The sequence below is a fragment of the Lithobates pipiens genome, unplaced genomic scaffold (assembly GCF_037356315.1).
Source record: "Lithobates pipiens isolate NorthernLeopardFrog02 unplaced genomic scaffold, aLitPip1_a1.2 Scaffold_18, whole genome shotgun sequence".
NCBI classification, from domain to species: domain Eukaryota; kingdom Metazoa; phylum Chordata; class Amphibia; order Anura; family Ranidae; genus Lithobates; species Lithobates pipiens.
In genome coordinates this window covers 1,809,066-1,834,014 of record NW_027507758.1, presented here as the reverse complement: position 1 = coordinate 1,834,014, position 24,949 = coordinate 1,809,066, and the positions used below count along the sequence as shown (strand labels likewise).

The following is a 24,949-nucleotide window of genomic DNA, read 5'->3' as shown; positions in this document are numbered from 1 at the left end:
GGAGTTTTTATCACTTGATATCGGGGGGAATTTTTATTGTTTTGCGCACATTAAAGACTCTACATTGTGTCCCTCGCAGGCGGTCCTTCCGCAGGGCTGTGAAAACCATCCGGAGGCTGTAAAGCTGCTCGGATCACTTTTACAAAACAACTGATTGCAAAAAATAAACAATTAAAAAATGAAGGTCGGTAAGGAATATGGCGGACGGACGCGTCCACTTCAGTTCTATGAGGGTCCTTTCACAGCGGTGAGCAGATCGCTTTTTTCATGCGTATGACATCGGACCGGGCAATTTTCCACGGGCGCCGCATGTATGTGCATCTATCTTTATGTCAGGAGTGCGGTCCCAGCCCACAGAGATCGGGGGGAGGGGATCCCAGCACAGGGATCTGGGGGAGGGGGTCTCAGCACAGAGATGGGGGGGGAGGGTCCTCCCAGCACAGAGATGGGGGGGGAGGGTCCTCCCAGCACAGAGACTGGGGGGGGAGGGTCCTCCCAGCACAGAGACTGGGGGGGAGGGTCCTCCCAGCACAGAGACTGGGGGGGAGGGTCCTCCCAGCACAGAGACTGGGGGGGGAGGGTCCTCCCAGCACAGAGATCGGAGGGGGGGTCCCATACAATTGGAACCCAGGACTCCTGATTCTGGGTCACCTGATTGCTGTGATAGCTTCTGATTGGCCATCATAGTGATCAGTCATTGTGAAGCCCGCCCCTGTGTTTCTGTGAATGGAGAGGAAAGATACATTGTATATCTCTCCATCTCCTTGTAGAGAGAAACAAACTGTGTAAAAGAAATATATAAAATAACAATAATAATAATAAAAGAAAGAAATACCTCAATGGAGGTTTGATGTAGGTCAGTGCCGGGGTCGAGGGCAGTGCTGGGGGTCAGGGGTCAGTGCTGAGGTCGGAGTCGGGGTCAGTGCTGAGGTCAGGGTCAGTGCTGGGGTCGGAGTCGGGGTCAGTGTTGGGGGTCAGTGTTGAGGTCGGAGTCGGGGTCAGTGCTGAGGTCAGGGTCAGGGGTCAGTGCTGGGGTCAGTGCTGGGGTCGGAGTCGGGGTCAGGGGTCAGAGTTGGGGGTCAGTGCTGAGGTCGGGGTCAGAGGTCAGTGTTGGGGGTCAGTGCTGGGGTCAGTATATTTTGGGCAAGAAAATCAGGATAAAAAAAAGCTCCTCCCAATCAGAGAACGGCTCGTCAGAAGGAGATGCGTTGTGTGGATGAGAGGCGAGCGCCCCCCTGAGGAGAAGATGAGTAGTGCAGGATTTGGAGGATAACGGTGATTAGCGCTCAGACCAATCATCACCATCTACAGCGACCAATCAGGTATGAGATCTACAGAATGACAGCGTGCCAAGCCGGACCAACACAAATACAACACCCATCATTCCAGGAGGGCGGAGCTAAAGAACAACTAAGAACAAAACTTAGGTTTTTTTTCCCCATTTTGGATGGGCTAAAAGTTTGTGTTGGGGGGGGGGGGGGGTTAGAACCTCTGTCAGATTATTATTTTTTGCTGTGTCCCATGGTGGAGATCGGCGCTCACTTCCTGTCCTGTAGTCACATACATTGTGTATTAGAAGCTCTTTATGGAGGAACTCCGGCTGTATACAATGATAGGAAGTGTCGGTTCCTCTGATATCTCTGCGGGGGACACCAGCAGATATATATATATATATATATACACATCATACAGATCTGTATCAGGAGCTCCCAACTCTGCCCCATTCAGGACTGTACCTGGTCTGTGACTGATAGATGGGTCAGATCAGCGGGGGGGGGGGGGGGGGGGGGGGGGGGGTGACTGTGATAGGACAGGGCTTACTCTGATGATGGAGGGCTTACTCTGATGATGGAGGGCTGACTCTGATAAGGGGGGACTGACTGATTCTGACGGGGGGACTGGGGGGCTGACTCTGATAAGGGGGGGACTGACTGATTCTAAAGGGGGGGCTGACTCTGATAAGGGGGGAGGACTGACTCTCTCTGATAAGGGGGGGACCGACTGATAGGGGGGGGACCAACCCTGATAGGGGGGGGGGAACCGACCGATTCTGACGGGGAGGACTGACTCTCTCTGATAAGGGGGGGGACTGACTCTCTCTGATAAGGGGGGGGGGACTGACTCTCTCTGATAAGGGGGGGGGGGACTGACTCTCTCTGATAAGGGGGGGGGACTGACTCTGATAGGGGGCACTGACTCTGATGGGGGGGGGGGACTGACTCTGATGGGGGGGGGACGGACTCTGATGGGGGGGGGGGACGGACTCTGATGGGGGGGGGGAACTGACTCTGATAGGGGGGGGGAACTGACTCTGATAGGGGGCGGGAACTGACTCTGATGGGGGGGGGGGAACTGACTCTGATAGGGGGGGGGAACTGACTCTGATAGGGGGGGGGAACTGACTCTGATGGGGGGGGGGGAACTGACTCTGATGGGGGGGGGGGGGAACTGACTCTGATAGGGGGGGGAACTGACTCTGATAGGGGGGGGGAACTGACTCTGATAGGGGGGGGGAACTGACTCTGATAGGGGGGGGGAACTGACTCTGATAGGGGGGGGGAACTGACTCTGATAGGGGGGGGGAACTGACTCTGATAGGGGGGGGGGAACTGACTCTGATAGGGGGGGGGGAACTGACTCTGATAGGGGGGGGGGAACTGACTCTGATAGGGGGGGGGGAACTGACTCTGATGGGGGGGGGGGGAACTGACTCTGATAGGGGGGGGGAACTGACTCTGATGGGGGGGGGGGACTGACTCTGATAGGGGGGGGGGGGGGGCTGACTCTGATAGGGAGGGGGGCTGACTCTGATAGGGAGGGGGGCTGACTCTGATAGGGAGGGGGGCTGACTCTGATAGGGAGGGGGGCTGACTCTGATAGGGGGGGGCCGCTTAGGTTGGGATCCCCTCTAACACTGGACACATGCCGCCCCCCCGGTATATATATCTCCTCTATGGTGCGGACATGGTGTATATATCCCCCGTATACAGACACATGTCAGCTGTCACCCCTCCCCCACCTCTCACTATATACCGATCAGAGGAGTCCGCTACCGGGAGCCCCTCCCCCGCACTCACCGTCACATTGCCGTCCCCGGGACTCCCCATCCGTCCTTCTACACCGACACCACCGTCCCGCCCACTTCTCACCGCGGGGGAGGAGACTCACCACTGACGTCACTGCGAGCGTGTGAGAAGTGGGCGGGGCTGACATTACACTGCGAATATATTATATATACACCTACCTACCTCCTATATATTATATATACACCTACCTACTATATACACCTATCTACCTCCTATATACACACCTACCTCCTATATATTATATATACACCTACCTACTATATACACCTATCTACCTCCTATATACACACCTACCTCCTATATATTATATATACACCTACCTCCTATATACACCTACCTCCTATATATTATATATACACCTCCCTCCTATATATTATATATACACCTACCTCCTATATACACCTATCTACCTCCTATATACACCTACCTACCTCCTATATACACCTACCTACCTCCTATATACACACATATACACCTACCTCCTATATACACCTACCTACCTCCTATATACACCTACCTACCTCCTATATACACCTATCTACCTCCTATATACACACCTACCTCCTATATATTATATATACACCTATCTACCTCCTATATACACCTACCTCCTATATATTATATATACACCTACCTCCTATATACACCTACCTCCTATATACACCTACCTACCTCCTATACACACCTACCTCCTATATACACCTATCTACCTCCTATATACACCTACCTCCTATATACACCTATCTACCTCCTATATACACCTATCTACCACCTATATACACCTACCTCCTATATACACACCTACCAACCTCCTATATACACACCTACCAACCTCCTATATACACACCTACCTCCTATATACACCTACCTACCTCCTATATACACACCTACCTCCTACATACACCTACCTCCTATATACACCTACCTCCTATATATTATATATACACCTACCTCCTATATACACCTACCTCCTATATACACCTACCTACCTCCTATACACACCTACCTCCTATATACACTGTAGACATGTCACTGGAGAAGTGATCGAGGGGGTGTACATCTCACCTAGGTTGCTACACAGTGTGAGATGGTAAGTCCAGGATGGATCAGTTTCTCAGCAGCGATATGCTGCTGAGTTGTTATTTAATCTTGCCGGGCCTGGGTTTATATGGAATGGCAGGTAGGTTTGGTAGAGGGACCTGTCATTCCACACACCCCCCCCGATCCAGTTCTGGGTTTGGGATCAGGTGAGCTTGGATCCTAATTAGCCTGGGAAGCTAAAGGCTCTGTAGGGTCTGCAGGAGATTGCTCTCAGCCAGGGAATGAACAATCTGTGTGTTGAAGGAAGCTGCAAGCACAGCCACTGCTGGAGCTAAAACTCACCCTGCGATATCCAGGCGAAAGACGCTGTGTTTATAAGTGTCAGATAGGTGAGAAGAACCTGTTAGTAAGCGCCCAGCCGGGCTAGGTTGTTTTGTTTTTGTTATTATTTTGTGCCTGTTATACACAAGAAGCACGGTGTTGCTGTATATTTTTGTTTGTTGGACTGTTTGTACCACGAATAAACGCCAAGATCTGCTTTATCAAATTCCAAGTCTGCTGTGAACTGTGTCCAAACACACCCTACCCCGGGAAGATCCCTTACAACACCTATCTACCTCCTATATACACCTACCTCCTATATACACCTATCTACCTCCTATATACACCTACCTCCTATATACACACCTACCAACCTCCTATATACACACCTACCTCCTATGTACACCTATCTACCTCCTATATACACCTACCTACCTCCTATATACACACCTACCTCCTACATACACCTACCTCCTATATACACCTACCAACCTCATATATACACACACCTACCTCCTATATATACACCTACCTACCTCCTATATACACACCTACCTCCTATATATTATATATACACCTACCTCCTATATCTAGTATATAGACACCTACCTACCTCCTATATGCACCTACCTACCTCCTATATATATTATATATACACCTACCTCCTATATATATATATATATATATATATATATATATATATATATATATATATGTATATTATATAGACACCTACCTCCTATATACACCTACCAACCTCCTATATACACACCTACCTCCTATATACACCTACCTCCTACATACACCTACCTACCTCCTATATATTATATATACACCTACCTCCTATATACACCTACCTACCTCCTATATATTAAATATACACCTACCTCCTATATATAGTATATAGACACCTACCTACCTCCTATATGCACCTACCTACCTCCTATATATATTATATATACACCTACCTCCTATATATATATTATATAGACACCTACCTCCTATATACACCTACCAACCTCCTATATACACACCTACCTCCTATATACACACCTACCTCCTATATACACCTACCTCCTACATACACCTACCTACCTCCTATATATTAAATATACACCTACCTCCTATATATTAAATATACACCTACCTCCTATATATAGTATATAGACACCTACCTACCTCCTATATACACCTACCTACCTCCTATATATTATATATACACCTACCTCCTATATATAGTGTATAGACACCTACCTACCTCCTATATATATTATATAGACACCTACCTCCTATATACACCTACCTCCTATATATAGTATATATACACCTACCTACCTCCTATATACACCTACCTACATCCTTTATATATTATAAATACACCTTCCTCCTATATATAGTATATAGACACCTACCTACCTCCTATATATTATATATAGACCTACCTCCTATATATAGTATATAGACACCTACCTCCTATATACTCCTACCTACTATATATATTATATAGACACCTACCTACCTCCTATATACACCTACCTCCTATATATATTATATATACACCTACCTACCTCTTATATAGCCCTACCTACCTCAATCGGACTTAGTCCGTTCATTGGGAAAGTCCGGTGCTGTGTATGCGGCATTACTGTCCTCCAAGGGCACTGAGGGCACTTTGAAGGAAGACTTATACAGAACAGAGGTATGTAGGGGGAAGGTCCCAAGCTGGTCACTGTGGAAATGTTTAGTAAATGAACTTTGTTCCACAATCTCATGAAACGTCATGAAAGCGATTCATATTATACAGGATCCTCTCCAACAACCAGAATTTCATTCACTCGGATTTTATTGTTTTTAATCACAGATATCGGAGTCCTTTAACCCGAGGATGCAGGACGCCGGAAGAAGGTCAGTCCGATGGCTCTGGAGTCTGCGGTGGTCATGATCCCGATTCTGAAGGACAGTCTGCACCATGTGTTAGTCCCTATGGTGACCGTCGTCACGGACAACCTGAACTCCAAGCACACCGGTATCTACACGGCCGCAGTGACCGTCCTGGACACACTCATTAAAAATATAGGTAAATCATTGCTGACTGTATCCGGTACTCTTCCTTCCGGACGAAGTTGGCATAATAACAGCTCCCGCCGCCTGTCAGTTTTGACCGTATTCACCATAATAGGCTGACCCTGTTGGCATAATAACAGCTCCCGCCGCCTGTCAGTTTTTACCGTATTCACCATAACAGGCTGACCCTGTTGGCATAATAACAGTTCCCGCCGCCTGTCAGTTTTGACCGTATTCACCATAATAGGCTGACCCTATTGGCATAATAACAGCTCCCGCCGCCTGTCAGTTTTTACCGTATTCACCATAACAGGCTGACCCTGTTGGCATAATAACAGCTCCCGCCGCCTGTCAGTTTTGACCGTATTCACCATAACAGGCTGACCCTGTTGGCATAATAACAGCTCCCGCCGCCTGTCAGTTTTGACCGTATTCACCATAACAGGCTGACCCTGTTGGCATAATAACAGCTCCCGCCGCCTATCAGTTTTGACCGTATTCACCATAACAGGCTGACCCTGTTGGCATAATAACAGCTCCCGCCGCCTGTCAGTTTTTACCGTATTCACCATAATAAGCTGGCCTCGTTGGCATTATAACAGCTCCCGCTGGCTGTCAGTTTTTACCGTATTCAACATAATAGGCTGGCCTCGTTGGCATAATAACAGCTCCCGCTGGCTGTCAGTTTTTACCCTATTCACCATAATAGGCTGACCTCGTTGGCATAATAACAGCTCCCGCTGGCTGTCAGTTTTTACCCTATTCACCATAATAGGCTGACCTCGTTGGCATAATAACAGCTCCCGCTGGCTGTCAGTTTTTACCGTATTCACCATAATAGGCTGACCTCGTTGGCATAATAACAGCTCCCGCTGGCTGTCAGTTTTTACCGTATTCACCATAATAGGCTGACCTCGTTGGCATAATAACAGCACCCGCTGGCTGTCAGTTTTTACCGTATTCACCATAATAGGCTGACCTCGTTGGCATAATAACAGCTCCCGCTGGCTGTCAGTTTTTACCGTATTCAACATAATAGGCTGACCTCGTTGGCATTATAACAGCTACCGCTGGCTGTCAGTTTTTACCGTATTCACCATAATAGGCTGACCTCGTTGGCATTATAACAGCTCCCGCTGGCTGTCAGTTTTTACCGTATTCACCATAATAGGCTGACCTCGTTGGCATTATAACAGCTCCCGCCGCCTGTCAGTTTTTACCGTATTCACCATAACAGGCTGACCCTGTTGGCATAATAACAGCTCCCGCCGCCTGTCAGTTTTGACCGTATTCACCATAACAGGCTGACCCTGTTGGCATAATAACAGCTCCCGCCGCCTATCAGTTTTGACCGTATTCACCATAACAGGCTGACCCTGTTGGCATAATAACAGCTCCCGCCGCCTATCAGTTTTGACCGTATTCACCATAACAGGCTGACCCTGTTGGCATAATAACAGCTCCCGCCGCCTGTCAGTTTTTACCGTATTCACCATAATAGGCTGGCCTCGTTGGCATTATAACAGCTCCCGCTGGCTGTCAGTTTTTACCGTATTCGCCACAATAGGCTGACCTCGTTGGTATTATAACAGCTCCCGCTGGCTGTCAGTTTTTACCGTATTCGCCACAATAGGCTGACCTCGTTGGCATTATAACAGCTCCCGCTGGCTGTCAGTTTTTACCGTATTCGCCATAATAGGCTGACCTCGTTGGCATAATAGCAGCTCCCGCTGGCTGTCAGTTTTTACCGTATTCGCCACAATAGGCTGACCTCGTTGGCATTATAACAGCTCCCGCTGGCTGTCTGTTTTTGCCGTATTCGCCACAATAGGCTGACCTCGTTGGCATTATAAGAGCTCCCGCTGGCTGTCAGTTTTAACCGTATTCGCCACAATAGGCTCACCTCGTTGGCATAATACCAGCTCCCGCTGGCTGTCAGTTTTTACCGTATTCGCCACAATAGCCTGACCTCGTTGGCATAATAACAGCTCCCGCTGGCTGTCAGTTTTTACCGTATTCACCACAGTAGGCTGACCTCGGTAGCATTATAACAGCTCCCGCTGGCTGTCAGTTTTTACCGTATTCGCCACAGTAGGCTGACCTCGTTGGCATTTTAACAGCTCCCGCTGGCTGTCAGTTTTTACCGTATTCGCCACAATAGGCTGACCTCGTTGGCATTATAACAGCTCCCGCTGGCTGTCAATTTTTACCGTATTCGCCACAATAGGCTGACCTCGTTGGCATTATAACAGCTCCCGCTGGCTGTCAGTTTTTACCGTATTCGCCACAATAGGCTGACCTCGTTGGCATTATAACAGCTCCCGCTGGCTGTCAGTCTTTACCGTATTCGCCACAGTAGGCTGACCTCGTTGGCATTATAACAGCTCCCGCTGGCTGTCAGTTTTTACCGTATTCGCCACAATAGGCTGACCTCGTTGGCATTATAACAGCTCCCGCTGGCTGTCATTCTTTACCGTATTCGCCACAGTAGGCTGACCTCGTTGGCATTATAACAGCTCCCGCTGGCTGTCAGTTTTTACCGTATTCGCCACAGTAGGCTGACCTCGTTGGCATTATAACAGCTCCCGCTGGCTGTCAGTTTTTACCGTATTCGCCATAATAAGCTGACCTCGTTGGCATTATAACAGCTCCCGCTGGCTGTCAGTTTTTACCGCATTCACCATAATAGGCTGACCTCGTTGGCATTATAACAGCTCCCGCTGGCTGTCAGTTTTTATCGTATTCGCCACAATAGGCTGACCTCGTTGGCATAATAACAGCTCCCGCTGGCTGTCCGTTTTTACCGTATTCGCCATAATAGGCTGACCTCGTTGGCATTATAACAGCTCCCGCTGGCTGTCCGTTTTTACCGTATTCGCCATAATAAGCTGACCTCGTTGGCATTATAACAGCTCCCGCTGGCTGTCCGTTTTTATCGTATTCGCCACAATAGGCTGACCTCGTTGGCATAATAACAGCTCCCGCTGGCTGTCCGTTTTTACCGTATTCGCCATAATAGGCTGACCTCGTTGGCATTATAACAGCTCCTGTTGGCTGTCAGTTTTTACCGTATTCGCCACAGTAGGCTGACCTCGTTAGCATTATAACAGCTCCCGCTGGCTGTCAGTTTTTACCGTATTCGCCACAGTAGGCTGACCTCGTTGGCATTTTAACAGCTCCCGCTGGCTGTCAGTTTTTACCGTATTCGCCACAATAGGCTGACCTCGTTGGCATTATAACAGCTCCCGCTGGCTGTCAGTTTTTACCGTATTCGCCATAATAGGCTGACCTCGTTGGCATTTTAACAGCTCCCGCTGGCTGTCAGTTTTTACCGTATTCGCCACAATAGGCTGACCTCGTTGGCATTATAACAGCTCCCGCTGGCTGTCAATTTTTACCGTATTCGCCACAATAGGCTGACCTCGTTGGCATTATAACAGCTCCCGCTGGCTGTCAGTTTTTACCGTATTCGCCACAATAGGCTGACCTCGTTGGCATTATAACAGCTCCCGCTGGCTGTCAGTCTTTACCGTATTCGCCACAGTAGGCTGACCTCGTTGGCATTATAACAGCTCCCGCTGGCTGTCAGTTTTTACCGTATTCGCCACAGTAGGCTGACCTCGTTGGCATTATAACAGCTCCCGCTGGCTGTCAGTTTTTACCGTATTCGCCATAATAAGCTGACCTCGTTGGCATTATAACAGCTCCCGCTGGCTGTCAGTTTTTACCGCATTCACCATAATAGGCTGACCTCGTTGGCATTATAACAGCTCCCGCTGGCTGTCAGTTTTTATCGTATTCGCCACAATAGGCTGACCTCGTTGGCATAATAACAGCTCCCGCTGGCTGTCCGTTTTTACTGTATTCGCCATAATAGGCTGACCTCGTTGGCATTATAACAGCTCCCGCTGGCTGTCCGTTTTTACCGTATTCGCCATAATAAGCTGACCTCGTTGGCATTAAAACAGCTCCTGTTGGCTGTCAGTTTTTACCGTATTCGCCACAGTAGGCTGACCTCGTTAGCATTATAACAGCTCCCGCTGGCTGTCAGTTTTTACCGTATTCGCCACAGTAGGCTGACCTCGACATTATAACAGCTCCCGCTGGCTGTCAGTTTTTACCGTATTCGCCACAGTAGGCTGACCTCGTTGGCATTTTAACAGCTCCCGCTGGCTGTCAGTTTTTACCGTATTCGCCACAATAGGCTGACCTCGTTGGCATTATAACAGCTCCCGCTGGCTGTCAGTTTTTACCGTATTCGCCATAATAGGCTGACCTCGTTGGCATTATAACAGCTCCCGCTGGCTGTCAGTTTTTACCGTATTCGCCACAATAGGCTGACCTCGTTGGCATTATAACAGCTCCCGCTGGCTGTCAGTCTTTACCGTATTCGCCACAAAAGGCTGACCTCGTTGGCATTATAACAGCTCCCGCTGGCTGTCAGTTTTTACCGTATTCGCCACAATAGGCTGACCTCGTTGGCATTATAACAGCTCCCGCTGGCTGTCAGTTTTTACCGTATTCGCCATAATAGGCTGACCTCGTTGGCATTATAACAGCTCCCGCTGGCTGTCAGTCTTTACCGTATTCGCCACAGTAGGCTGACCTCGTTGGCATTATAACAGCTCCCGCTGGCTGTCAGTTTTTACCGTATTCGCCACAGTAGGCTGACCTTGTTGGCATTATAACAGCTCCCGCTGGCTGTCAGTTTTTACTGTATTCGCCACAGTAGGCTGACCTCGTTGGCATTATAACAGCTCCCGCTGGCTGTCAGTTTTTACCGTATTCGCCATAATAAGCTGACCTCGTTGGCATTATAACAGCTCCCGCTGGCTGTCAGTTTTTACCGTATTCGCCACAATAGCCTGACCTCGTTGGCATAATAACAGCTCCCGCTGGCTGTCAGTTTTTACCGTATTCACCACAGTAGGCTGACCTCGGTAGCATTATAACAGCTCCCGCTGGCTGTCAGTTTTTACCGTATTCGCCACAGTAGGCTGACCTCGTTGGCATTTTAACAGCTCCCGCTGGCTGTCAGTTTTTACCGTATTCGCCACAATAGGCTGACCTCGTTGGCATTATAACAGCTCCCGCTGGCTGTCAATTTTTACCGTATTCGCCACAATAGGCTGACCTCGTTGGCATTATAACAGCTCCCGCTGGCTGTCAGTTTTTACCGTATTCGCCACAATAGGCTGACCTCGTTGGCATTATAACAGCTCCCGCTGGCTGTCAGTCTTTACCGTATTCGCCACAGTAGGCTGACCTCGTTGGCATTATAACAGCTCCCGCTGGCTGTCAGTTTTTACCGTATTCGCCACAATAGGCTGACCTCGTTGGCATTATAACAGCTCCCGCTGGCTGTCAGTTTTTACCGTATTCGCCACAGTAGGCTGACCTCGTTGGCATTATAACAGCTCCCGCTGGCTGTCAGTTTTTACCGTATTCGCCATAATAAGCTGACCTCGTTGGCATTATAACAGCTCCTGCTGGCTGTCAGTTTTTACCGCATTCACCATAATAGGCTGACCTCGTTGGCATTATAACAGCTCCCGCTGGCTGTCAGTTTTTATCGTATTCGCCACAATAGGCTGACCTCGTTGGCATAATAACAGCTCCCGCTGGCTGTCCGTTTTTACCGTATTCGCCATAATAGGCTGACCTCGTTGGCATTATAACAGCTCCCGCTGGCTGTCCGTTTTTACCGTATTCGCCATAATAGGCTGACCTCGTTGGCATTATAACAGCTCCTGTTGGCTGTCAGTTTTTACCGTATTCGCCACAGTAGGCTGACCTCGTTAGCATTATAACAGCTCCCGCTGGCTGTCAGTTTTTACCGTATTCGCCACAGTAGGCTGACCTCGACATTATAACAGCTCCCGCTGGCTGTCAGTTTTTACCGTATTCGCCACAGTAGGCTGACCTCGTTGGCATTTTAACAGCTCCCGCTGGCTGTCAGTTTTTACCGTATTCGCCACAATAGGCTGACCTCGTTGGCATTATAACAGCTCCCGCTGGCTGTCAGTTTTTACCGTATTCGCCATAATAGGCTGACCTCGTTGGCATTATAACAGCTCCCGCTGGCTGTCAGTTTTTACCGTATTCGCCACAATAGGCTGACCTCGTTGGCATTATAACAGCTCCTGCTGGCTGTCAGTTTTTACCGTATTCGCCACAATAGGCTGACCTCGTTGGCATTATAACAGCTCCCTCTGGCTGTCAGTTTTTACCGTATTCGCCATAATAGGCTGACCTCGTTGGCATTATAACAGCTCCCGCTGGCTGTCAGTTTTTACCGTATTCGCCACAGTAGGCTGACCTCGTTGGCATTTTAACAGCTCCCGCTGGCTGTCAGTTTTTACCGTATTCGCCACAATAGGCTGACCTCGATGGCATTATAACAGCTCCCGCTGGCTGTCAATTTTTACCGTATTCGCCACAATAGGCTGACCTCGTTGGCATTATAACAGCTCCCGCTGGCTGTCAGGTTTTACCGTATTCGCCACAATAGGCTGACCTCGTTGGCATTATAACAGCTCCCGCTGGCTGTCAGTCTTTACCGTATTCGCCACAGTAGGCTGACCTCGTTGGCATTATAACAGCTCCCGCTGGCTGTCAGTTTTTACCGTATTCGCCACAATAGGCTGACCTCGTTGGCATTATAACAGCTCCCGCTGGCTGTCAGTTTTTACCGTATTCGCCACAGTAGGCTGACCTCGTTGGCATTATAACAGCTCCCGCTGGCTGTCAGTTTTTACCGTATTCGCCACAGTAGGCTGACCTCGTTGGCATTATAACAGCTCCCGCTGGCTGTCAGTTTTTACCGTATTCGCCATAATAAGCTGACCTCGTTGGCATTATAACAGCTCCCGCTGGCTGTCAGTTTTTACCGCATTCACCATAATAGGCTGACCTCGTTGGCATTATAACAGCTCCCGCTGGCTGTCAGTTTTTATCGTATTCGCCACAATAGGCTGACCTCGTTGGCATAATAACAGCTCCCGCTGGCTGTCCGTTTTTACTGTATTCGCCATAATAGGCTGACCTTGTTGGCATTATAACAGCTCCCGCTGGCTGTCCGTTTTTACCGTATTCGCCATAATAAGCTGACCTCGTTGGCATTAAAACAGCTCCTGTTGGCTGTCAGTTTTTACCGTATTCGCCACAGTAGGCTGACCTCGTTAGCATTATAACAGCTCCCGCTGGCTGTCAGTTTTTACCGTATTCGCCACAGTAGGCTGACCTCGACATTATAACAGCTCCCGCTGGCTGTCAGTTTTTACCGTATTCGCCACAGTAGGCTGACCTCGTTGGCATTTTAACAGCTCCCGCTGGCTGTCAGTTTTTACCGTATTCGCCACAATAGGCTGACCTCGTTGGCATTATAACAGCTCCCGCTGGCTGTCAGTTTTTACCGTATTCGCCATAATAGGCTGACCTCGTTGGCATTATAACAGCTCCCGCTGGCTGTCAGTTTTTACCGTATTCGCCACAATAGGCTGACCTCGTTGGCATTATAACAGCTCCCGCTGGCTGTCAGTCTTTACCGTATTCGCCACAAAAGGCTGACCTCGTTGGCATTATAACAGCTCCCGCTGGCTGTCAGTCTTTACCGTATTCGCCACAGTAGGCTGACCTCGTTGGCATTATAACAGCTCCCGCTGGCTGTCAGTTTTTACCGTATTCGCCACAGTAGGCTGACCTCGTTGGCATTATAACAGCTCCCGCTGGCTGTCAGTTTTTACTGTATTCGCCACAGTAGGCTGACCTCGTTGGCATTATAACAGCTCCCGCTGGCTGTCAGTTTTTACCGTATTCGCCATAATAAGCTGACCTCGTTAGCATTATAACAGCTCCCGCTGGCTGTCAGTTTTTACCGTATTCACCATAATAGGCTGACCTCGTTGGCATTATAACAGCTCCCGCTGGCTGCCAGTTTTCACCGTATTCACCATAATAGGCTGACCTCGTTGGCATTATAACAGCTCCCGCTGGCTGTCAGTTTTTATCGTATTCGCCACAATAGGCTGACCTCGTTGGCATAATAACAGCTCCCGCTGGCTGTCAGTTTTTACCGTATTCGCCACCATAGGCTGACCTCGTTGGCATTATAACAGCTCCCGCTGGCTGTCAGTTTTTACCGTATTCGCCACAATAGGCTGACCTCGTTGGCATTATAACAGCTCCAGCTGGCTGTCAGTTTTTACCGTATTCGCCACAATAGGCTGACCTCGTTGGCATTATAACAGCTCCCGCTGGCTGTCAGTTTTTACCGTATTCGCCACAATAGGCTGACCTCGTTGGCATTATAACAGCTACAGCTGGCTGTCAGTTTTTACTGTATTCGCCACAATAGGCTGACCTCGTTGGCATTATAACAGCTCCAGCTGGCTGTCAGTTTTTACCGTATTCGCCACAATAGGCTGACCTCGTTGGCATTATAACAGCTCCCGCTGGCTGTCAGTTTTTTCCGTATTCGCCACAATAGGCTGACCTCGTTGGCATTATAACAGCTCCCACTGGCTGTCAGTTTTTTCCTTATTCGCCATCATAGGCTGACCTCGTTGGCATTATAACAGCTCCCGCTGGCTGTCAGTTTTTACCGTATTCGCCACAATAGGCTGACCTCGTTGGCATTATAACAGCTCCCGCTGGCTGTCAGTTTTTACCGTATTCGCCACAATAGGCTGACCTCGTTGGCATTATAACAGCTCCCGCTGGCTGTCAGTTTTTACCGTTTTCGCCACAATAGGCTCACCTCGTTGGCATTATAACAGCTCCCGCTGGCTGTCCGTTTTTACCGTATTCGCCATAATAGGCTCACCTCGTTGGCATTATAACAGCTCCCGCTGGCTGTCAGTTTTTACCGTATTCGCCATAATAGGCTGACCTCGTTGGCATTATAACAGCTCCCGCTGGCTGTCAGTTTTTACCGTATTCGCCACAATAGGCTGACCTCGTTGGCATTATAACAGCTCCCGCTGGCTATCAGTTTTTACCGGATTCGCCACAATAGGCTGACCTCATTGGCATTATAACAGCTCCCGCTGGCTGTCAGATTTTACCGTATTCGCCACAGTAGGCTGACCTTGTTGGCATAATAACAGCTCCCGCTTGCTGTCAGTTTTTACCGTATTCGCCACAGTAGGCTCACCTCGTTGGCATTATAACAGCTCCCGCTGGCTGTCAGTTTTTACCGTATTCGCCACAATAGGCTCACCTCGTTGGCATAATAACAGCTCCCGCTGGCTGTCAGTTTTTACCATATTCGCCACAATAGGCTGACCTCGTTGGCATAATAACAGCTCCCGCTGGCTGTCCGTTTTTACCGTATTCGCCATAATAGGCTCACCTCGTTGGCATTATAACAGCTCCCGCTGGCTGTCCGTTTTTACCGTATTCGCCATTAGAGGCTGACCTCGTTGGCATTATAACAGCTCCCGCTGGCTGTCCGTTTTTACTGTATTCGCCACAATAGGCTGACCTCGTTGGAATAATAACAGCTCCCGCTGGCTGTCAGTTTTTACCGTATTCGCCACAGTAGCCTGACCTCGTTGGAATAATAACAGCTCCCGCTGGCTGTCAGTTTTTACCGTATTCGCCACAGTAGGCTGACCTTGTTGGCATTAGAACAGCTCCCGCTGGCTGTCAGTTTTTACCGTATTTGCCATAATAAGCTGACCTCGTTGGCATTATAACAGCTCCCGCTGGCTGTCAGTTTTTACCGTATTCACCATAATAGGCTGACCTCGTTGGCATTATAACAGCTCCAGCTGGCTGTCCGTTTTTACCGTATTCACCATAATAGGCTGACCTCGTTGGCATTATAACAGCTCCCGCTGGCTGTCAGTTTTTACCGTATTCGCCACAATAGGCTGACCTCGTTGGCATAATAACAGCTCCCGCTGGCTGTCAGTTTTTACCGTATTCGCCACCATAGGCTGACCTCGTTGGCATTATAACAGCTCCCGCTGGCTGTCAGTTTTTACCGTATTCGCCACAATAGGCTGACCTCGTTGGCATTATAACAGCTACAGCTGGCTGTCAGTTTTTACCGTATTCGCCACAATAGGCTGACCTCGTTGGCATTATAACAGCTCCCGCTGGCTGTCAGTTTTTACCGTATTCGCCATAATAGGCTGACCTCGTTGGCATTATAACAGCTCCCGCTGGCTGTCAGTTTTTACCGTATTCGCCACAATAGGCTGACCTCGTTGGCATTATAACAGCTCCCGCTGGCTGTCAGTTTTTACCGTATTCGCCACAATAGGCTGACCTCGTTGGCATTATAACAGCTCCCGCTGGCTGTCAGTTTTTACCTTATTCGCCACAATAGGCTCACCTCGTTGGCATAATAACAGCTCCCGCTGGCTGTCAGTTTTTACCGTATTCGCCACAATAGGCTGACCTCGTTGGCATAATAACAGCTCCCGCTGGCTGTCAGTTTTTACCGTATTCGCCACAATAGGCTGACCTCGTTGGCATAATAACAGCTCCCGCTGGCTGTCAGTTTTTACCGTATTCGCCATAATAGGCTGACCTCGTTGACATTATAACAGCTCCCGCTGGCTGTCCGTTTTTACCGTATTCGCCATAATAGGCTCACCTCGTTGGCATTATAACAGCTCCCGCTGGCTGTCAGTTTTTACCGTATTCGCCATAATAGGCTCACCTTGTTGGCATTATAACAGCTCCCGCTGGCTCTCAGTTTTTTCCGTATTCGCCACAATAGGCTCACCTCGTTGGCATTATAACAGCTCCCGCTGGCTGTCAGTTTTTACCGTATTCGCCACAATAGGCTGACCTCGTTGGCATTATAACAGCTCCCGCTGGCTGTCAGTTTTTACCGTATTCGCCATCATAGGCTGACCTCGTTGGCATTATAACAGCTCCCGCTGGCTGTCAGTTTTTACCGTATTCGCCACAATAGGCTGACCTCGTTGGCATTATAACAGCTCCCGCTGGCTGTCAGTTTTTACCGTATTCGCCACAATAGGCTGACCTCGTTGGCATTATAACAGCTCCCGCTGGCTGTCAGTTTTTACCGTATTCGCCATAATAGGCTGACCTCGTTGGCATTATAACAGCTCCCGCTGGCTGTCAGTTTTTACCGTATTCGCTATAATAGGCGCACCTCGTTGGCATTATAACAGCTCCCGCTGGCTGTCAGTTTTTACCGTATTCGCTATAATAGGCGCACCTCGTTGGCATTATAACAGCTCCCGCTGGCTGTCCGTTTTTACCGTATTCGCCATAATAGGCTGACCTCGTTGGCATTATAACAGCTCCCGCTGGCTGTCCGTTTTTACCGTATTCGCCATAATAGGCTGACCTCGTTGGCATTATAACAGCTCCCGCTGGCTGTCAGTTTTTACCGTATTCGCCATAATAGGCTGACCTCGTTGGCATTATAACAGCTCCCGCTGGCTGTCAGTTTTTACCGTATTCGCCACAATAGGCTCACCTCGTTGGCATTATAACAGCTCCCGCTTGCTGTCCGTTTTTACCGTATTCGCCATAATAGGCTGACCTCGTTGGCATTATAACAGCTCCCGCTGGCTGTCAGTTTTTACCGTATTCGCTATAATAGGCGCACCTCGTTGGCATTATAACAGCTCCCGCTGGCTGTCAGTTTTTACCATATTCGCCACAATAGGCTCACCTCGTTGGCATAATAACAGCTCCCGCTGGCTGTCCGTTTTTACCGTATTCGCCATAATAGGCTGACCTCGTTGGCATTATAACAGCTCCCGCTGGCTGTCCGTTTTTACCGTATTCGCCATAATAGGCTGACCTCGTTGGCATTATAACAGCTCCCGCTGGCTGTCAGTTTTTACCGTATTCGCCATAATAGGCTGACCTCGTTGGCATTATAACAGCTCCCGCTGGCTGTCAGTTTTTACCTTATTCGCCACAATAGGCTCACCTCGTTGGCATAATAACAGCTCCCGCTGGCTGTCCGTTTTTACCGTATTCGCCATAATAGGCTGACCTCGTTGGCATAATAACAGCTCCCGCTGGCTGTCCGTTTTTACCGTATTCGCCACAATAGGCTCACCTCGTTGGCATTATAACAGCTCCCGCTGGCTGTCAGTTTTTACCGTATTCGCCACAATAGGCTCACCTCGTTGGCATAATAACAGCTCCCGCTGGCTGTCCGTTTTTACCGTATTCGCCATAATAGGCTGACCTCGTTGGCATTATAACAGCTCCCGCTGGCTGTCCGTTTTTACCGTATTCGCCATAATAGGCTGACCTCGTTGGCATTATAACAGCTCCCGCTGGCTGTCAGTTTTTACCGTATTCGCCATAATAGGCTGACCTCGTTGGCATTATAACAGCTCCCGCTGGCTGTCAGTTTTTACCGTATTCGCCATAATAGGCTGACCTCGTTGGCATTATAACAGCTCCCGCTGGCTGTCAGTTTTTACCATATTCGCCATAATAGGCTCACCTCGTTGGCATTATAACAGCTCCCGCTGGCTGTCAGTTTTTACCGTATTCGCCACAATAGGCTGACCTCGTTGGCATAATAACAGCTCCCGCTGGCTGTCAGTTTTTACTGTATTCGCCACAATAGGCTGACTTCGTTGGCATTATAACAGCTCCCGCTGGCTGTCAGTTTTTACTGTATTTGCCACAATAGGCTGACCTCGTTGGAATAATAACAGCTCCCGCTGGCTGTCAGTTTTTACCGTATTCGCCACAGTAGGCTGACCTCGTTGGCATTATAACAGCTCCCGCTGGCTGTCAGTTTTTACCGTATTCGCCACAGTAGGCTGACCTCGTTGGCATTATAACAGCTCCCGCGGGCTGTCAGTTTTTACCGTATTCGCCACAATAGGCTGACCTCGTTGGCATTATAACAGCTCCCGCTGGCTGTCAGTTTTTACCGTATTCGCCATAATAGGCTGACCTCGTTGGCATTATAACAGCTCCCGCTGGCTGTCAGTTTTTACCGTATTCGCCATAATAGGCTGACCTCGTTGGCATTATAACAGCTCCCGCTGGCTGTCAGTTTTTACCGTATTCGCCATAATAGGCTGACCTCGTTGGCATTATAACAGCTCCCGCTGGCTGTCAGTTTTTACCGTATTCGCCATAATAGGCTCACCTCGTTGGCATTATAACAGCTCCCGCTGGCTGTCAGTTTTTACCGTATTCGCCACAATAGGCTGACCTCGTTGGCATAATAACAGCTCCCGCTGGCTGTCAGTTTTTACTGTATTTGCCACAATAGGCTGACCTCGTTGGCATTATAACAGCTCCCGCTGGCTGTCAGTTTTTACTGTATTTGCCACAATAGGCTGACCTCGTTGGAATAATAACAGCTCCCGCTGGCTGTCAGTTTTTACCGTATTCGCCACAGTAGGCTGACCTCGTTGGCATTATAACAGCTCCCGCTGGCTGTCAGTTTTTACCGTATTCGCCACAGTAGGCTGACCTCGTTGGCATTATAACAGCTCCCGCTGGCTGTCAGTTTTTACCGTATTCGCCATAATAGGCTGACCTCGCTGGCATTATAACAGCTCCCGCTGGCTGTCAGTTTTTACCGTATTCGCCATAATAGGCTGACCTCGTTGGCATTATAACAGCTCCCGCTGGCTGTCAGTTTTTACCGTATTCGCCACAATAGGCTGACCTCGTTGGCATAATAACAGCTCCCGCTGGCTGTCAGTTTTTACTGTATTCGCCACAATAGGCTGACCTCGTTGGCATTATAACAGCTCCCGCTGGCTGTCAGTTTTTACCGTATTTGCCACAATAGGCTGACCTCGTTGGAATAATAACAGCTCCCGCTGGCTGTCAGTTTTTACCGTATTCGCCACAGTAGCCTGACCTCGTTGGAATAATAACAGCTCCCGCTGGCTGTCAGTTTTTACCGTATTCGCCACAGTAGGCTGACCTTGTTGGCATTAGAACAGCTCCCGCTGGCTGTCAGTTTTTACCGTATTTGCCATAATAAGCTGACCTCGTTGGCATTATAACAGCTCCCGCTGGCTGTCAGTTTTTACCGTATTCACCATAATAGGCTGACCTCGTTGGCATTATAACAGCTCCAGCTGGCTGTCCGTTTTTACCGTATTCACCATAATAGGCTGACCTCGTTGGCATTATAACAGCTCCCGCTGGCTGTCAGTTTTTACCGTATTCGCCACAATAGGCTGACCTCGTTGGCATAATAACAGCTCCCGCTGGCTGTCAGTTTTTACCGTATTCGCCACCATAGGCTGACCTCGTTGGCATTATAACAGCTCCCGCTGGCTGTCAGTTTTTACCGTATTCGCCACAATAGGCTGACCTCGTTGGCATTATAACAGCTACAGCTGGCTGTCAGTTTTTACCGTATTCGCCACAAAAGGGTGACCTCGTTGGCATTATAACAGCTCCCGCTGGCTGTCAGTTTTTACCGTATTCGCCATAATAGGCTGACCTCGTTGGCATTATAACAGCTCCCGCTGGCTGTCAGTTTTTACCGTATTCGCCACAATAGGCTGACCTCGTTGGCATTATAACAGCTCCCGCTGGCTGTCAGTTTTTACCGTATTCGCCACAATAGGCTGACCTCGTTGGCATTATAACAGCTCCCGCTGGCTGTCAGTTTTTACCTTATTCGCCACAATAGGCTCACCTCGTTGGCATAATAACAGCTCCCGCTGGCTGTCAGTTTTTACCGTATTCGCCACAATAGGCTGACCTCGTTGGCATTATAACAGCTCCCGCTGGCTGTCAGTTTTTACCTTATTCGCCACAATAGGCTCACCTCGTTGGCATAATAACAGCTCCCGCTGGCTGTCAGTTTTTACCGTATTCGCCACAATAGGCTCACCTCGTTGGCATAATAACAGCTCCCGCTGGCTGTCAGTTTTTACCGTATTCGCCATAATAGGCTGACCTCATTGACATTATAACAGCTCCCGCTGGCTGTCCGTTTTTACCGTATTCGCCATAATAGGCTCACCTCGTTGGCATTATAACAGCTCCCGCTGGCTGTCAGTTTTTACCGTATTCGCCATAATAGGCTCACCTTGTTGGCATTATAACAGCTCCCGCTGGCTCTCAGTTTTTTCCGTATTCGCCACAATAGGCTGACCTCGTTGGCATTATAACAGCTCCCGCTGGCTGTCAGTTTTTACCGTATTCGCCACAATAGGCTGACCTCGTTGGCATTATAACAGCTCCCGCTGGCTGTCAGTTTTTACCGTATTCGCCATAATAGGCTGACCTCGTTGGCATTATAACAGCTCCCGCTGGCTGTTAGTTTTTACCGTATTCGCCATAATAGGCTGACCTCGTTGGCATTATAACAGCTCCCGCTGGCTGTCAGTTTTTACCGTATTCGCTATAATAGGCGCACCTCGTTGGCATTATAACAGCTCCTGCTGGCTGTCAGTTTTTACCGTATTCGCCACTATAGGCTCACCTCGTTGGCATAATAACAGCTCCCGCTGGCTGTCCGTTTTTACCGTATTCGCCATAATAGGCTGACCTCGTTGGCATTATAACAGCTCCCGCTGGCTGTCCGTTTTTACCGTATTCGCCATAATAGGCTGACCTCGTTGGCATTATAACAGCTCCCGCTGGCTGTCAGTTTTTACCGTATTCGCCATAATAGGCTGACCTCGTTGGCATTATAACAGCTCCCGCTGGCTGTCAGTTTTTACCGTATTCGCCACAATAGGCTCACCTCGTTGGCATTATAACAGCTCCCGCTTGCTGTCCGTTTTTACCGTATTCGCCATAATAGGCTGACCTCGTTGGGATAATAACAGCTCCCGCTGGCTGTCAGTTTTTACCGTATTCGCTATAATAGGCGCACCTCGTTGGCATTATAACAGCTCCCGCTGGCTGTCAGTTTTTACCATATTCGCCACAATAGGCTCACCTCGTTGGCATAATAACAGCTCCCGCTGGCTGTCCGTTTTTACCGTATTCGCCATAATAGGCTGACCTCGTTGGCATTATAACAGCTCCCGCTGGCTGTCCGTTTTTACCGTATTCGCCATAATAGGCTGACCTCGTTGGCATTATAACAGCTCCCGCTGGCTGTCAGTTTTTACCGTATTCGCCATAATAGGCTGACCTCGTTGGCATTATAACAGCTCCCGCTGGCTGTCAGTTTTTACCGTATTCGCCACAATAGGCTCACCTCGTTGGCATAATAACAGCTCCCGCTGGCTGTCCGTTTTTACCGTATTCGCCATAATAGGCTGACCTCGTTGGCATAATAACAGCTCCCGCTGGCTGTCCGTTTTTACCGTATTCGCCACAATAGGCTCACCTCGTTGGCATTATAACAGCTCCCGCTGGCTGTCAGTTTTTACCGTAATCGCCACAATAGGCTCACCTCGTTGGCATAATAACAGCTCCCGCTGGCTGTCAGTTTTTACCGTATTCGCCATAATAGGCTGACCTCGTTGGCATTATAACAGCTCCCGCTGGCTGTCAGTTTTTACCGTATTCGCCATAATAGGCTCACCTCGTTGGCATTATAACAGCTCCCGCTGGCTGTCAGTTTTTACCGTATTCGCCACAATAGGCTGACCTCGTTGGCATAATAACAGCTCCCGCTGGCTGTCAGTTTTTACCGTATTCGCCACAATAGGCTGACCTCGTTGGCATTATAACAGCTCCCGCTGGCTGTCAGTTTTTACCGTATTCGCCACAATAGGCTGACCTCATTGGAATAATAACAGCTCCCGCTGGCTGTCAGTTTTTACCGTATTCGCCACAGTAGGCTGACCTCGTTGGCATTATAACAGCTCCCGCTGGCTGTCAGTTTTTACCGTATTCGCCACAGTAGGCTGACCTCGTTGGCATTATAACAGCTCCCACTGGCTGTCAGTTTTTACCGTATTCGCCACAGTAGGCTGACCTCGTTGGCATTATAACAGCTCCCGCGGGCTGTCAGTTTTTACCGTATTCGCCACAATAGGCTGACCTCGTTGGCATTATAACAGCTCCCGCTGGCTGTCAGTTTTTACCGTATTCGCCATAATAGGCTGACCTCGTTGGCATTATAACAGCTCCCGCTGGCTGTCAGTTTTTACCGTATTCGCCATAATAGGCTGACCTCGTTGGCATTATAACAGCTCCCGCTGGCTGTCAGTTTTTACCGTATTCGCCTTAATAGGCTCACCTCGTTGGCATTATAACAGCTCCCGCTGGCTGTCAGTTTTTACCGTATTCGCCATAAAAAGGCTCACCTCGTTGGCATTATAACAGCTCCCGCTGGCTGTCAGTTTTTACCGTATTCGCCACAATAGGCTGACCTCGTTGGCATAATAACAGCTCCCGCTGGCTGTCAGTTTTTACTGTATTCGCCACAATAGGCTGACCTCGTTGGCATTATAACAGCTCCCGCTGGCTGTCAGTTTTTACCGTATTTGCCACAATAGGCTGACCTCGTTGGAATAATAACAGCTCCCGCTGGCTGTCAGTTTTTACCGTATTCGCCACAGTAGCCTGACCTCGTTGGAATAATAACAGCTCCCGCTGGCTGTCAGTTTTTACCGTATTCGCCACAGTAGGCTGACCTTGTTGGCATTAGAACAGCTCCCGCTGGCTGTCAGTTTTTACCGTATTTGCCATAATAAGCTGACCTCGTTGGCATTATAACAGCTCCCGCTGGCTGTCAGTTTTTACCGTATTCACCATAATAGGCTGACCTCGTTGGCATTATAACAGCTCCAGCTGGCTGTCCGTTTTTACCGTATTCACCATAATAGGCTGACCTCGTTGGCATTATAACAGCTCCCGCTGGCTGTCAGTTTTTACCGTATTCGCCACAATAGGCTGACCTCGCTGGCATAATAACAGCTCCCGCTGGCTGTCAGTTTTTACCGTATTCGCCACCATAGGCTGACCTCGTTGGCATTATAACAGCTCCCGCTGGCTGTCAGTTTTTACCGTATTCGCCACAATAGGCTGACCTCGTTGGCATTATAACAGCTCCCGCTGGCTGTCAGTTTTTACCGTATTCGCCATAATAGGCTGACCTCGTTGGCATTATAACAGCTCCCGCTGGCTGTCAGTTTTTACCGTATTCGCCACAATAGGCTGACCTCGTTGGCATTATAACAGCTCCCGCTGGCTGTCAGTTTTTACCGTATTCGCCACAATAGGCTGACCTCGTTGGCATTATAACAGCTCCCGCTGGCTGTCAGTTTTTACCTTATTCGCCACAATAGGCTCACCTCGTTGGCATAATAACAGCTCCCGCTGGCTGTCAGTTTTTACCGTATTCGCCACAATAGGCTGACCTCGTTGGCATTATAACAGCTCCCGCTGGCTGTCAGTTTTTACCGTATTCGCCACAATAGGCTGACCTCGTTGGCATTATAACAGCTCCCGCTGGCTGTCAGTTTTTACCGTATTCGCCACAATAGGCTGACCTCGTTGGCATTATAACAGCTCCCGCTGGCTGTCAGTTTTTA

At 49.0% G+C, this 24,949-nt stretch overlaps 1 protein-coding gene across 2 annotated transcripts in view; it reads right to left on the bottom strand.

Moving 5' to 3' along the window:
- Positions 1-6,145, bottom strand: part of LOC143990017 (CAP-Gly domain-containing linker protein 4-like) — a gene marked incomplete at its 3' end in the record, with an annotated part of 41,794 nt that extends 35,649 nt beyond the window's left edge. The window contains 1 exon segment of one of the 2 annotated variants that reach the window (XM_077490256.1): positions 6,038-6,145. 2 annotated transcript variants of the gene reach the window in all.
- Between the last annotated feature and the right edge of the window lie 18,804 nt (positions 6,146-24,949).